Genomic DNA, 15,611 nt, shown 5'->3' on the forward strand with positions numbered 1-15,611 from the left:
CCAATAGTTGCCCGTCCTGCGCCCGATCCTGCACTGCTTACTTTCTTGCTTTAGGAACTCTCATTTCTACCTTTCTGTTGTAATTGATGCCAATAACTTGTAGTTTGCTGCCACATCTGAAGCTCTGATGCTTCCTACGTCTCTCCCAGGTCACGACAAAGATTTTGAAGTCCCTCATTCTCTGATATGAAGAATTTCATACTGGCTTCAGTCTCCTTTATCTCACTGTTAGGGAACTCTTCCCCTTTTCTGTGCCATTTATGAGCACACTTGAGATGTGGCCACATTGCTGCCCACTTGCTCCAAGGAACAACTTAAGCCAGAGTCTAGGCCACCAAACCAGGAAGACATCCCTATGGTTCATAGAGGTCATCTGGTCAGTTCCAAGAAAAACATCCAGCGCAGTTGGATCCGACTTTAGCCTGTGGAGGTCCTGTCTCTAAAACAAAGGAGAGAAACTCGCAATGAGATGTTTCCAGGCAGCGCCTGCGCAGAGGCCCACCCAGGGTAAGGCACTGCCGGGAAACGCAGAGGCCTGGCCTAGGGCCTCATTAGGGCTGGTCTTTGGTGACAGCCCCAATAACAGGGCAGGCCTCCGTTCTTCCCTACACCTTCCTCCTCTCTGGGTTGGCCTCGTCTCCCTCTGCATTAGTGATTTTCCCCAGCACCATGTGTGGCTCTTGCCAGCCTGATCCTGGCCGCCAGGACACCTGCTCCAAAACAGCCACCCCCAAATGCCTTTTCTTGAGTGTGTGTGAGTGCGTGTGTCGGGGAGAGCACTCATGCCCTTCAGTTTTTTACCAAGTGGTACCATACACTTCCTATGTGTCCTGCAGCTTGTGGTTTTCACACAATTGCTTTTTTAAATGCAGGTAAAAATTACACAGTGAAACACATTCATCTTGAGTACAAATCGGTGGGTTATGACAAATGTCTGCACCTGTGCCTAAGCAGTATTCTGAGGAGGACACTGAACGTTTCCATCATCCAAAAAGTTCCCCATGCCCTTTGCCATTCGCCCTCACCCTGTGGCCCCAGCAAGCCCTGTTGAGTCTCATCGGAGTTCCTCCCTCCACCAAGGGATAGAAACTCACATGATGGCTTCATGCAGACACGGAGACTCCAGACCCTCATTCATCACAACTGATTCCTTACTCCTGCCTGATTGCTGTCTTCCTGCTCGTAATTAAATTCCTTCCCCTGCTATATAACGCCCCCAGCTTTAGTCAGCTGGAGAGAGGGATTTGAGACTGATCTCCTGTTCTCTTGGGCTGATGTGAACCATAATATGATAAAGCTTTCTTCCCCGGCATTACTTTTCCTAATGATTGGCTTTCTGTGCAGGACCTATACTGAACCTATACTGAACCCCTGGCATTTCGGTAACAGATTTTGGTCCCCTAATTGGGAATGGGTTGCCTCTGGCTGGTGGCCGCAGATGGGGAGAGTCTCAGAGGCCCTCCTGTACAGCTGCCTGACCCTTTTTTGGCCAGAGGTGGATTTCTGTCTGTCTCTCTTTGTCCCCACTGCTGCTGACTCTAACTGTGTTCCTGATTGTCTAGGAAGAGCAGCCTTTGAAATGTGACATATGCATCTGACAGGTGTCTTTTGTGGGTACCAGATGGCAGGATCTGCTTCTCTCAATTTGGGGAATTGTGAAGGAATTTCCATTTGCAGGTTGAACAAGCCCAGCTGACTGTGAGAGGGAAGCACCTCAACTGTATTGGCTTGGATGGTCTTGGGGGCTTCTGAGTCGCTACTGCGGTTAGATTGTATTTTTGTAATTATTTATGTGTGTGTGTGTGGATATAGTCATGAGAAATCAGAATTTGATCTTAGAATGTAGCCCACCGGGGTGCATTCTTTAGAATTAGTCTGAATATAGTTATGAGCCAATGGAACAAAGGAAAATGATATTCTTTTGCAGCACTGTTTGGCTCCAGTGTTCTTTGAGGACTGGGGAGGTTGGGACTCTCCATGGGTCTTTGAATTGTACTGCTGTCTTCTAATTGCGTTCATTTTTCTGTTGGAAGGGAAGACAGGATGGAGTTCCGTGTATCCAGGCTTTTCTGCTGCTGTCCTAAGCAAGGTTGGGCCTGGCTGATTGTGATGTTCTTCAGTGGTACTGTTTGGTATTCTTTAAAGTCTGGGGAGGTTTGGCCTTTAAAAATCAAACTGCCATGGAAAGTGATTTACCCAAAATTTTGGTTCACAGCCTTCACTGGATTACCTATTGGGGCAAATAAAGTTTAACCATGTGAACATGCTCGTAAACCAGTGAGTTTGCATTGCTATCTAATGGCTAGAATTCCAGGGTAAAAGCTGTTGGATCTTTGAATGTGTGTATATGTCTGTGGATGTTCTGTATCATTTTCACAGGGTACCAAATTGGCTTATAAATAAAAAAGAGTGTGCATAAATTAGGTAAGTAAGTCCAGTCATTTTCCAAGTTCATGTGACTTAAGTAAATCTTTAATAAACGGGCTTTAACATCATTAGTAAAATAGAAAGGTCTTCAGACTTGTCAGCCTAACTTTTTATCTGGGTTTCGTGTTTGCTAGATGTGTTAAGGTGTCTGAGTTTGATAAAAAAGGTTATAAGACTATAAACCCAGCCATGAAGAAAATGATCTTTGTGTGTGTGGTTTTTTTTTTTTTTTTGATAAATAAGACTAATGTTGTCGTTTAATAAAAACAGCTGAATTTTCTGAGTTATTGGCAAATATACCCGTGTGTTTTAATTTTAAAGTTCTTACTTAGGTGAACACCTGATATTCATAGGTTATAAAAATGATTATCAAGGAAGCAATGACTGGCTTTGTCTGATATCTCAGTTCTCATAGTTAATGTAGAGAAACGGTTAAACATGCATAAAATAGAAATGGGGTAAATGTAGGCAAACTTTTTCTGTAATTTAAAATCTTGAGATTTTGGCTGCTCATTAGATATCTGAGTCATGTTAAATTAAGAAAGGGTTATGATACGGGGAGAGATTTTTTTAAAAACTATGGAAGGTTGTCATCTATAAAATGTTAATATCTGGTAAACAGTTCAGGATTTCTTGCTTCCTAGGTTTTTCATTAAAATGTAAGGTTACTAAGAATTCCAGTTAATATATAATTCTGTATATAAAATGTGTCACAGAAGTTATATCTTTACTGAGAAAAAGAATAATAACTAAATCAGAAGTTATCTAAAAGTTGATTCAAATTATGGAGTTGGGCCGCGCACGGTGGCTTATGCCTGTAATCCCAGCATTTTGGGTGGCTGTGGTGGGGGGATCACTTGAAGTCAGGAGTTTGAGACCAGCCTGGCCAACATAGTAAAACCCCATCTCTACTAAAAATACAAAAATTAGTTGTGTGTGGTGTTGAGAGCCTGTAAACCCGGCTACTTGGGAGGCTGAGGCAGGAGAATCACTTGAACCCAGGAGGCAGAGGTTGCAGTGAGCCAAGATAGCGCCACTGCACTCCAGCCTGAGCAACAAGGTTATCTAAATGGGCTTCCCATAAGGAGAAGTACGCTGCAGAAAGTCTTTCTTTGCCTTTTGGTAACTGGCCTAATGAACAGATTTTACGTTTTATTGATAATTCCTATGTCATCATTATTAGTTTTTATATTGCTTAAAAATACATCTAAAAGAATTAAGGTTTTTATATCCATGTAGCTTTCTATATTGCTTGTCTAAAGTCCTTCCGCTGTTAAGTTACAGGGCTTTGACTCCTGAGTCTGAAAAAGGCACAGATTCCTGCTAAATCTTGAACACTGACGCCAGTCAAAGCCTCATCTTCAGACCTGGGAGAAGGCGACAATCGAAATGAAATGCTTTCATGAGACGCAGGGCCAGCAATTACAAGTATTCAATCCCCCTAGGCCCAGGGACTGTCGCGGAAGAGGTGGGCGCGTGAGATTGTAAGGGCCGACTTTAGGGGAGAAAATTGGAGTTTTTCTATAAACATTAATATCAAAGGCACACTGATGCCAGGCAAACGTCTGGGCCCCTGTGTCGGAATAACAGTTTTCCTAGACCACTGATCTACTCTCTAATAGAAAATTGTAAAAGTTTATACAAGGTATATGGAAATATTACTTCATGATCAAACTGATTAAAATTATATTTGTTTACAAGGTTTTATTAAAATTAGCTTTAACATCAATAATACCCCTAAAACATTATTAATAAGCGATCAAAGATTTTTGTTTACCTTTTAAGTAAACCACAGGAAAAAAAACGAGAGAGTCAGACATTTAGTTGGCTTCCTGCTGTCTTGGGTGTGTCTATTGGGTCTTAACCATTGGGGAAACTGAGTCTCCTTCGTATCAATGAGTAAAGGGTTTTGGTGCTTTGGTTTTTGTTTTTTGTTTTTATTTTTTGAAATCTTTGAATTATCATTTGGCTGAATGAATAACTCTTTTATAATGAACCGTGATCCTATTTTGTGGCATCAAGTGTTTTAAACTTTTGATATTCGACTGATGAACTTCTCAACATCAAAATTTCAACTTCTGGCCGGCCGCAGTGGCTCACGCCTGTAATCCCAGCACTTTGGGAGGCCGAGGCCAGGCAGGCAGATCCTTTGAGTTCAGGAATTTGAGACTAGCCTGGCCAAAATGGTGAAACTCCACCTCTACTAAAACCACAAAAATTAGCCAGCTGTGGTGGTGTGTGCCTGTAATCCCAGCTACTAGAGAATCACTTGAACCTGAGAGGCAGAGGTTGCAGTGAGCCGAGATTGCACCACTGCCCTCCAGCCTGGGTGACAGAGCAAAGCTCTGTCTTAAAAAAAAAAATGAATAAAAAAAATTCAAGTTGTAAATTCAGTCTCTTTGACCTTAAGCTAACTTAATAAAAGGCTGGCCATGGTGGCTCACATCTGTAATCCCAGCACTTTGGGAGACCAAGGTGGGTGAATCACTTGAGGTCAGGAGTTTGAGACCAGCCTGGCCAACAAGGTGAAATCCTGTCTCTACTAAGAATACAAAAATTAGCTGGAAATCACTTGAACCCAGGAGGTGGAGGTTGTGGTGAACTGAGATTGTGCCACTGCACTCCAGCGACAGAGCGAGACTGTCTCAAAAAAAAAAACAAAACAAAAGTTAGTGCTGGATGCAGTGGCTCACACCTATAATTCCAGCACTTTGATAGGCTGAGGTGAGCAGAACACTTGAGCTCAGGAGTTTGAGACCAGTCTGGACAACAAAGGGAGACGTCGTCTCCACTACCAAAAAAACAAACAAACAAACAAACAAAAAAACCCAACCAAACAAAAAACACAACAACAACAACAACAAAAACAAAAATCTGGGCAAGGTGGCATGTGCCTGTAGTCCCAGCCACTCTGGAGACCGAGATGGGAGTATTGCTTGAGCCCAGGAGATCAAGGCTTCAGTGAGCTGTGCTGTGACTGCATCACAGTACTCCACCCTGGGCTACAGAGTTTTGGAGACCCTGTCCCCAATAGCAACAACAAACAAACAAAAATAATATACATTTTTAAAAGAGATTAGGTCCCCTGGCTGGGGTAGTGGCTCACGCCTGTAATCCCAGCACTTTGGGAGGCCAAGGCGGGTGGATCACGAGGTCAGGAGATGGAGACCATCCTGGCTAACACGGTGAAACCCCATCTCTACTAAAAAAATACAAAAAATTAGTGAGGCGTGGTGGCGGACACCTGTAGTCCCAGCTACTCGGGAGGCTGAGGCAGGAGAATGGCGTGAACCCGGGAGGCAGAGCTTGCAGTGAGCTGAGATCATACCACTGCATTCCAGCCTGGGCAACAGAATGAGACTCCATCTCAAAAACAAACAAACAAACAAACGAAAAGATATTAGGTCCCTGAAGTCCAAAAGACACATATTAGGCTTATTTGGTATGTTAAAATTATACAGGAAGCATTGTCAAATACGAAATGGTGTTTAACTTTCTTTGGGTTATATTTATATACATGTGTTATTAAGGTGTGCCGAAATTATATGGCATTCCTAAAATCCTGACATGTCTTAGTATATGTCATCAGTAATATGTTTATTATGTTAAATTGTTGTATGCCACAGAAATAACCAGATTTCCTTGACAATTGTATCTTTAATATGTCTTTGACTAGGATGTCTTAAAAATTTTATCATCCACAATTATTGTTTTATTGGATTCTTCTCAAAAAGTGGCTTACAGTCAACTACAGTCCAAAATTTTCTCCTTGGAAAGGACTCCTGAAAGCAGGTTTCTGATGATGTTGGAGAGACTGTGCTGTTGGATTAGACAGAAAACTTCTAGGACTCTAATTAAAAGGCTGACGTGGTCATAAAGATTGCTAACCCGGTATGAAGCACAAGAGTTAATTGAGTGGACTGAGCTAATAGAGAACTGAACTAATTCTTTTGTGGCTTTTTTGGTTTGAAACATTGCTGATTCTTTTTGTTATTCAGAGTCAATTTTTTTCTCTTCAGCTATTTGTAGCCCTTAACAATTGAGTATACTCTTGTAAATAAAATTTGAAGCATATTTCTTGCTGTCTGCCTGGTTTCTCCAGAATTCAAAAACTATTTGCAAATATTCTTAACTCGTGGCAATATAGTTATCTGCAGAAGTTCAATAAGAATCTGTTTTCTTTTATGACAGCACATAATTGGAGGTACTGGTCTTTTGACCAAGGGTTTAACTGGAATGACATTCTTAGATATGAGCAGACTGCTTTGAGGAATTGAGATTGACTTTATAGAGCTGATAAATGTCCCTTGGAAAGACTGGCCTCATACCTCTCTACATAGTTCCTTTGCAGGATTCCTGACCTGGGCTAAGTAAAGAATGTCACTTTCTGACAGGCCCAGGAAACTAAAGTTATTTTGAGACTTTGAGAGGAAAGGAATTCACCCAATTTGTACAGGTATCTGCAGGCACAGATACATTCTTGGCTGAGCTTGAGAGGCCTTTAAAAGTTGAATCTGAGATTCCTTTTGATTCCAGCAAAGCCAACTTAAAAGAGCCTATATGGACAATAATTCTTGCTGTACTTTATGCAACTAATCTGGCCAAGTATAATAAGACTAAAACTTAATTTGCAAATAAATTGGTCTTACCATGATTTGTCTTTGGTAGAGATGGGGAACTGGCCAGAGAAAAATTATGTTTCAGAAGAAAACTGTAGTATACCTGTTATTACATTAACCTATGGTTCCTGGGTGGCAACCTGGAGCTGCAGCTGTGCTGCATTCAGTTATTAAAGGTAAAATTCACCAATGGAATTAAAAAAAATTTTTTTTTACTCTTTTTTTTTTTCTTTTTAATAGAAAGCCATTGCAAGAACCAGTAGAATTTAAAGATGGATCCAATTCCCGGGGAGTTGGATCACTGGATGCATAAGGAAATCCAAACTAATAAGGAAAAAGTGAAATATTCATTCCCTTAGTTATTATTATCTATAATAGCTAAAATTAAAGTAAGAGTGCTGGGTTGGGCCTTAAGGCTGGACCAAGCTCAGATGTGGGTCTGTCTGAGTTTAGATCACTAGCCTCAAAGCCACCCACAGAAGAGGTACTTTCTGGTGCCTCTCAGACCTGTGGTTTCCAAGAAGGTAGTCAAGGCAGGGAAAGGCAAAACGAAGTAACTACTGAAGCCAAATGGTATGATGTGAAGGAAGTGTTCCCTTTTGTAGACTGGTATCATCAGCTTCTTGAGGCACCTTTCCTAACATGGATTGTGAGAATAACTAATTTGGAAGCAGTGTCTTTGGTTTTAAATGCTGCCGAGTGGAAGAGCATGTCTGGTTAATGTAGGGCCCACAGCTCACAACTGAACAGTCGTAGAAGGATATATAATTCAGACCCACAGGAGGTTATTCCTACACGTGGTCTGGATAAAAGTCACTGTAAGATCTGTTTACCCCAGGTAAGTGGAACTGCCCAACTCTGCTTATCAATGCCACCTGGAGCACCTCAGATGACGCAGCTGATATGCTTTGTATGCTAGCCATGGGGGCCTGGCTTTGAGAGGACAGGTATTTTAATCTCACATTTTGCTTTTTGACCATTTTGACATTTTGCTTAAAAGGTTTTCAGGATTAATGAGTGCCTACCCATCTCCATTTCTATCTGGCCTACAATGTTTAACTGAAAGTCAGTCTTTTGATTCTGAGTCCCTTGGCCATAGAATTCCCGCTGAGAGATAGGATGGACCCAGAGCAGGCAGCCACACCACACCAGCAATGATATGGAACAAAATAAAAGCTTGGCCACTGATGCTGCCTCTGGCATATCTTGACCAAAAGGGGCCAAACTAAAAATAAAGTCCTAAGCCCGTCATTGACTGAACGGACCCATTTGTGGCCAAGGGGACCCCAGTTGCCAGGAGACAAATCTTACCTGGGGAAAAGTCTTGCCCCTTGCCCTGCTGAAGATATGAATATCCCAGAAGTGGGTTGGTTCTTAGCCCCTTCGAAATACCGTACAGGAGACCATTTCTCCAGATTCCCTGATACATGAGGATTTTCCCTCTCCCAAAACAGAAGCTAGTTCATATATAAAATAATTAGGAAGTATGTTAACTAGTCTCTCTGAGTTTGCCTCTAACAGGTTCCAATTCCTTGTGCCTCTTTAGTCTTTGAAACTGGGGAGCCAGCTCATGCTGAAGACCTGGCAGTCCCACCAGGCTCGAGACCGGGTGCAAGGACAGTGGGTCGGCTCCTCTGCGGTGCTGCTGACCACCCACTCATCTGTCAAGTTTGCCAGTGTTACCCATGGACTCACCATACTGGGGTAAAACCAGTCCCTCTGGGATCCCTCCAGAGGAAACAATCATGGTCGTGTGAACCCTCCTACGGCCTTAAGTTAGAATTCAACGACCAGCCAAAGACCTGAAATAAGAAACCATACAGAGAACACAGAACTCTGAGGAGTCTTCTCTTGGATTTCCCAAGGGATCCACTCCATATTCTGTGGTATTTTTAAAATTTTTGTTACCTATGTTTTTTTTTTTTTTTTTTTTGAGATGGAGTCTCACTCCCATTGCACAGGCTGGAGTGCGGCGGCGCGATCTCAACTAACTGCAACCTCCACCTCCCGGGTTCAAGCAATTCTCCTTCCTCAGCCTCCCAACTAGCTGGGATTACAGGCGTGTGCCACCACACCGGCTATTTTTTTTTTTTTTTTAATTTTGAGACGTAGTCTTGCTCTGTTGCCAGACTGGAGTGCAGTGGTACGATTTTGGCTCACTACAACCTCTACCTCCTGGATTCAAGTGTTTCTCCTGCCTCAGCCTCCCGAGTAGCTGGGACTACTACAGGCACATGCCACCATGTCCAGCTAATTTTTGTATTTTTAGTAGAGATGGAGTTTCACTGTGTTTGCCAGGATGGTCTCGATCTCTTGACCTCGTGATCCACCCGCCTCAGCCTCCCAAAGTGCTAGGATTACAGGCGTGAGCCACCGTATCCGGATGTTATCTATGTTATTAATCATCTTAGTATGGCTTGAAATATTGTTCTAAAACCAAGATAAAAGGACCCATATTACCATGTTCCACCAAGCTGGATGCCAGCCAGGTACTTGTACTTCAGCTATAGGCATGACGTTTTCATTCTTCGTCATTATCCCACAATGCCCCTTCTCAGCGTGAAGCAGTCAGAGATTGAGGACCAGATTCCCTGTGATTGGAGAAACTATAAATGGCCAGAGAGTCAGTTTTGAGCTCTGCAGGTCACGTGGTGGTGTCTGTCACAACTCAACTGTGCTGTTGTAGCCTGAAAGCCGCCATAGATAGCATATAAACACATGAGCCTGGCTGTGTTCCAATAAAACTTTCATATACACTGAAATTTGAATTTCATATACTTTTCATGTGTTACTGAATATTATTATTCTTTTGGGATTTTCTTCCAGTCATTTAAAAATAACCACTCTTCTGAGCTTTCTGGCCATAAAAAATGGGCAATGAGCTGAGTTGAGCCTTCAGGTGTAGTCTGCTGACCCCTGGTTTAGATAAACTAAGTCTAGGGCTTGCTATTCAAGCCCTCTGTGTTTGAACCCCACAATGCCACTTATTAGTGCTGGGGTCCTGGGCAAGTTACCTCTCGGGGTTTCACTTTCCTTATATGTAAAGTGGGAGTAGTAGTAGATCCTATCTGATTTGCCTGGTTGGAGAATTAGAATAGATGTAGGTGTCAACCCAGTGTCTGGGGCATAGAAAGCGCCCAGCAAATGTAGCTGCTACTGTTGTTGGCTATTATGAAGGCTCAAGTAGATCCCTAAAGCTTTGGAGGAACCATTTGTGATGTGAAAGTTTGACAGTCTTTAGCTGTCTTCAGTCCACAGTTCAATTAGATTTGTATGAGGCTGGAAGTTTGGTGGTGCTGCCTTAGTTTTGTGCAGTTCAGATTAAGGTGTTAAGTAGAACATGGTATGTCCATAGGATGGGTTACTGTGCAGCCATAAAAAAGGAAGTAGAGGCCGGGCGCGGTGGCTCAAGCCTGTAATCCCAGCACTTTGGGAGGCCGAGACGGGCGGATCACGAGGTCAGGAGATCGAGACCATCCTGGCTAACACCGTGAAACCCCGTCTCTACTAAAAAATACAAAAAACTAGCCGGGCGAGGTGGCGGGCGCCTGTAGTCCCAGCTACTCGGGAGGATGAGGCAGGAGAATGGCGTAAACCCGGGAGACGGAGCTTGCACTGAGCTGAGATCCGGCCACTGCACTCCAGCCTGGGCGACAGAGCGAGACTCTGTCTCAAAAAAAAAAAAAAGAAAAAAAAAGGAAGTAGAGGTGTATATTTGTGTTCTGACATGTAAAGATGCCCCACGTCTGTCTAAATGTGTACAGGTATGTGTGTGTAATGCATGCACGTGTGGATATGTGTAATGTGTGCATATGTCCTTTGAAATCAGGCCTGCTCAACCTTGAGTTGACATTTGGATCTAGAGTAGGCAGAAAAATGCTCTCCCCTCCCCAGTCATGTCCATTTCTGAATCTCCAGAACCTGTGAATGTGTTAGATTACATAGCAAAGGGGAATTAAGGTTGGAATGAAACCTTAATGATGGAATGAAAGTTGCTAATCAGCATAAAGGGAGATTAGCCTGGATTATCCACGTAGGCCCAGTGTGATCACAGAGGTCCTTCACAGTTGCCCAGGAAGTCAGTGAAGACGCAACCATGGAAGAAAGGGACAGCATAAATGCTGCTGGCTTTGACAATTGCAGGAAGAGGCCAAGGAACATGGGCAGCCCCAAGAAACTGGAAAAGGCGAGGATCCAGACGCTCTCCTCAAGTGTCCAGGAAGGCATTCAGCCCTGCTGCCACCTTGATTGTAGTGCAGGCAGATCTGGTTCGAACTTCTGATCTCTGGAACTGCGAGATAATCCATTTGTATTCTTCAAGCCATTAAGTTTGTGGTGATTTGTTACAGCAACAATAGGAAACGAATCCCTTTGGAATGGGACTTGCTGTCCTATGCCTGACCCCCCCATCATATTTTGGAAGCACATTAATTTCCCAAGCCAACTGGTGGAGAGGAATCTGCCTTGGGAGAAATCTTGTCCTGAGTCTCACTTGTATCTGATTCAAATAAGACTCTGGACTCTTGACGTGAAGCTGGAACAAATGAAGACATTAAACCTGTCGAGATGGAATGAATGTACTCTGTGTGTGAGAGGACATGAATTTGGGGGGCTGGGGCAGAATGCTATGGTCTGACTGTGTTCCCCAAAGTTCACATGTTGGCAACTTCATTCCCCATCCAACAGTGTTGAGGCGGGGGATTTTTAAGAGGGGGTGGGTCACGGGGCCCTGCCCTCATGAAAGGGTTAGTTATCGCAGGAGGGGTTCCTGATAAAAAGAATGAGTGCAGGCCCCTTCCCCCCTCTTCCTCTCCTGCAGGCAAGCATGCCTCTTGCCCTTCCACCTTCCACCATGGGATGATGCAGCAACAAGGCCCTCACTAGATATGGGCCCCTTGACCTTGGACTTCCCAGCCTTGAGAACTGTAAGAAATAAATCTCTGTTCTTTAGAAATTACCCAGTCTCATATATTGTGTTACAGCAGCACAGAACAAAGTGAGACAGAGGGTATAGGGCAGGAAACTCCTCACCCAATTCAGTGAAACTGTAAATTGGTAAAAAAAAAAAAAAAAGGACTTGAAAAACCTGGCAGTAGCTATTCATAATGTGCAAACTCTGCACTAGCAATTCCTGCAAACATGCACATATACTTGTATTTGCTGTAACACTGTTTAATATAAAAACATAGGCTGGGCACAGTGGCTCACACCTGTAATCCCAGCACTTTGGGAGGCCGAGGTGGGCAGACTGCTTGAGCTCAGTTCAAGACCAGCCTGGGTAACTTAAGCCCAGGAGGTTGAGGCTGCAGTGAGCTGTAATCATGTCACTGTACGCCAGCCTGGGCAACAGAGTGAGCCCCTGTTTCAAAAAGAAAAGAAATAAATAAATAAAAATAAATAAATAAATAAATAAAAAGGCAGAAATCTAAATGACTATCAGTAGGGAACAGATTAAACAGAGGGGAATTTCCCCTCTATTAAGACTAAATAGATTAAATAGAGGGGAATTTCCATGCACAGGAGTACAATAAAGCAATTATAAATAACAATGCAGATCTACATATGCTGACATGAAAAGAGCAAGTTACAAAACGTGTATAAATTATTCACTGTTTATTAAAATTACATAAACATTTATATTTATAAACAAGTAGTAGAGACTCCTTCATTCAATAGAAATATGCTGAACTACAAGATATAGCTGTTCAGTGTGTATGTACGTTTGTTCAACAGAAATCTGTTGAACCAAAAAAAAAAAAAAAAAAGGAAGAGGAGGAGATAAGCGCATGTACTCCTCAGTTTACTTACGACCTCATTTACTGCACAAACGCAGACACTCACTACAAAAATGGCAAATATATATTTGCTACTGTTCAAAGCAAGGGCCCTTCTAAAAAGGCCTTCACTAGCTACTGGGAAGGCTACATTTGAGGCTACAACGAGCTATGAACCTGCCACTGTACTCCGGCCTGCATAACAGAAGGAGACCTTTTTTTTTTTTTTTACAAAAAATAATTTACAAAAAAAAAAAAAGTAAATAAACAAGACTTTAATTACATTCGACCCTAAGCACATACAGTAAAAACTCAGTGGATGCAGGTCTCAGGTGAGGTCAGTGAAGCATTATGCTCAGCATTTGATGTCCAAATCACAAATGGATCATGAAATAAACTTAGATATAGAAATAACTAAGACTTGGCCGGGCGCGGTGGCTCACACCCGTAATACCAGCACTTTGGAGGCCGAGGTGAGCGGATCACAAGGTCAGCAGTTCAAGACCAGCCTGAACAACATGGTGAAACTCCGTTTCTACTAAAAAACACAAAAATTAGCCAGGCATGGTGGCACATGCCTGTAATCCCAGCTACTCAGGAGGCTGAGGCAGAAGAATTGCTTGACCTGGGAGGCAGAGGTTACAGTGAGCAGAGATCACGCCATTGCACTCCAGCCTGGGCAACAGAGTCAGACTCCATCTAAAAAAAGAAGAAGAAGAAAAAGAAATAACTAAGACAGGCTAATGGGAATTTTTCAAAGACTTTTTGGGTCATCTCTAGTTTTGTTGTTTATTTTCAATCAAACAAACTTTTAAAGATACCTGTTATTGGCCAGGCGCGGTGGCTCATGCCTGTAATCCCAGCACTTTGGGAGGCCGAGACGGGCGGATCAAGAGGTCAGGAGATCGAGACCATTCTGGCTAACACAGTGAAACCCCATCTCTACTAAAAATCAAAAAAAAAAAAAAAAAAAAATTAGCCGAGCATGGTGGTGTGTGCCTGTAGTCCTAGCTACTTGGGAGGCTGAGGCAGGAGAATCGCTTGAACCTGGGAGGCGTAGGTGACAGTGAGCTGAGATTGCACCATTGCATTCCAGCCTCGGCGACAGAGTGAGATTCTGTCTCAAAAATAAAATAAGATAAGATAAAATAAAATAAAATAATAAAGGACCCTCTGAAACTTAAAAAAAAAATGTTATACTTGCCACAAAGCAGTTTAAAAGTCATAAGAGAGTTCAAGAACTCTAAAGGGATGGTACTGGGAAAAAATTATTCCCATGCATAACATTGAAAAGTAAAAGGATACTTATCAGGGGGAAATGATTCAATAGAAATATTTTGGCAATGGTGTGGGAAAAATAGGTCTAATAGTTCTATACTCTGAACTATTTCCCCAAATGATGGCATTTTACCCACATATTTACAACTTCTCTAAGACATGGTAATAACATTTATTTTTTACTTTAAACAATAACAAAACCCTTCTCAATCTTAATCTTGATAATATTATTTGAATTTCAGTGACTAAGACGAACAGTTACAGTTTACCCTAAATTGAATTGAGGTTTATCGTTTTCCTGCACGTGTAAGCTTATCCACACGGCATTTTGTTCAGTGGGTTGGCTTTTTCCCCGCTGGCACGTGAAATGGAATCTATTTGCTATCCCTGCTCTAACCACGTGGACTGTCTCAAAGCTCCAGTAAAGATTCCTGCTCATGGCAAAGTCTGAAGGAAACTGCTCCTCCACCACGGACCACCTCAGTGGCCTCTCAGAAATTCCAAGTGCCTCATTCCCCAGACTGCTCCAGGCACTCATGGTACCTGCTTGGACCTGGAGGCAGCTGAGTTTGAGATATCAAATGTATTTAAATAGGCAAAAGTATGTGAGAAAATTTTGTAAAATACTGTGATGCAGATAGTACATCCACATAGAGCTACTGCCTAAAGGGAAGGGAGCTCAGGAGGAGTTCAGTTTATTGCTCTGGTGAGGCAGCCAGGGGCTAGGAGGAGCTAAAAAGCCACAGAATATCTAAAGCAAAAGTGCCCAAGGCCCTCCACACCTCGGCTCTGACTCAGTGCTGTGACTGATGGCTGCTGGGGAGGCACGCAGCGTCTGAAGACAGGTTGTGCGGGCTCCCTTCCAAACTAGGTCAGCACATTTGGACTTTGACAAGCTTATCCCCATAAAAAACAGGTTGTAAATGATCATTAAGTTCTCAGTCCAATTTACAAGGACTCATTTAGCTCACAGATTATCTAAGAGACGGCCCTGGCAGGGGCCTATTGAGTTTTCAGAACCACTCAGAAAATTAGTGAAAAAAGATCTAGGAGGTAATGGTGGTTCTTAACAGGAGCTACACGACAATCATGGGGCCTCTGAAAATAATACAGGTGAAGGCACTGACATGAAATGGCCAGAAAACAGGACTTGATAGAAGCAGAATCTATAGAGGCAGAAAGTAGATGAGTGGTTGGCTATGAAGCTGGGGGATTAGGAACAGGGACTAACTTCAGAAGGAGCAAGAGGGCTCTTATTTGAGGTGATGAAAATGTTCTGCAATTGGAGAGTGGTGCTGGTTATATAACTCTGTAAATTTACTAAGAATCATTTTGTACACTTAAAATGGGAACAGTTTCGAAATAGGTCAGATGCAGAAAGATGTATACCCCATGTTCTCATTCATATGTGGGAGCTAAAAACAACAAAGCTCCTAGAAGTGCAGTAGAATTGTGGTTATTGGAGGCTGGGAAGAGTGGGGTGGAGGAGAGGATGGGGAAAGTCACAGCTAGA

Source organism: Mandrillus leucophaeus, unplaced genomic scaffold (genome assembly GCF_000951045.1).
Source record: "Mandrillus leucophaeus isolate KB7577 unplaced genomic scaffold, Mleu.le_1.0 Scaffold32, whole genome shotgun sequence".
NCBI classification, from domain to species: Eukaryota; Metazoa; Chordata; class Mammalia; order Primates; family Cercopithecidae; genus Mandrillus; species Mandrillus leucophaeus.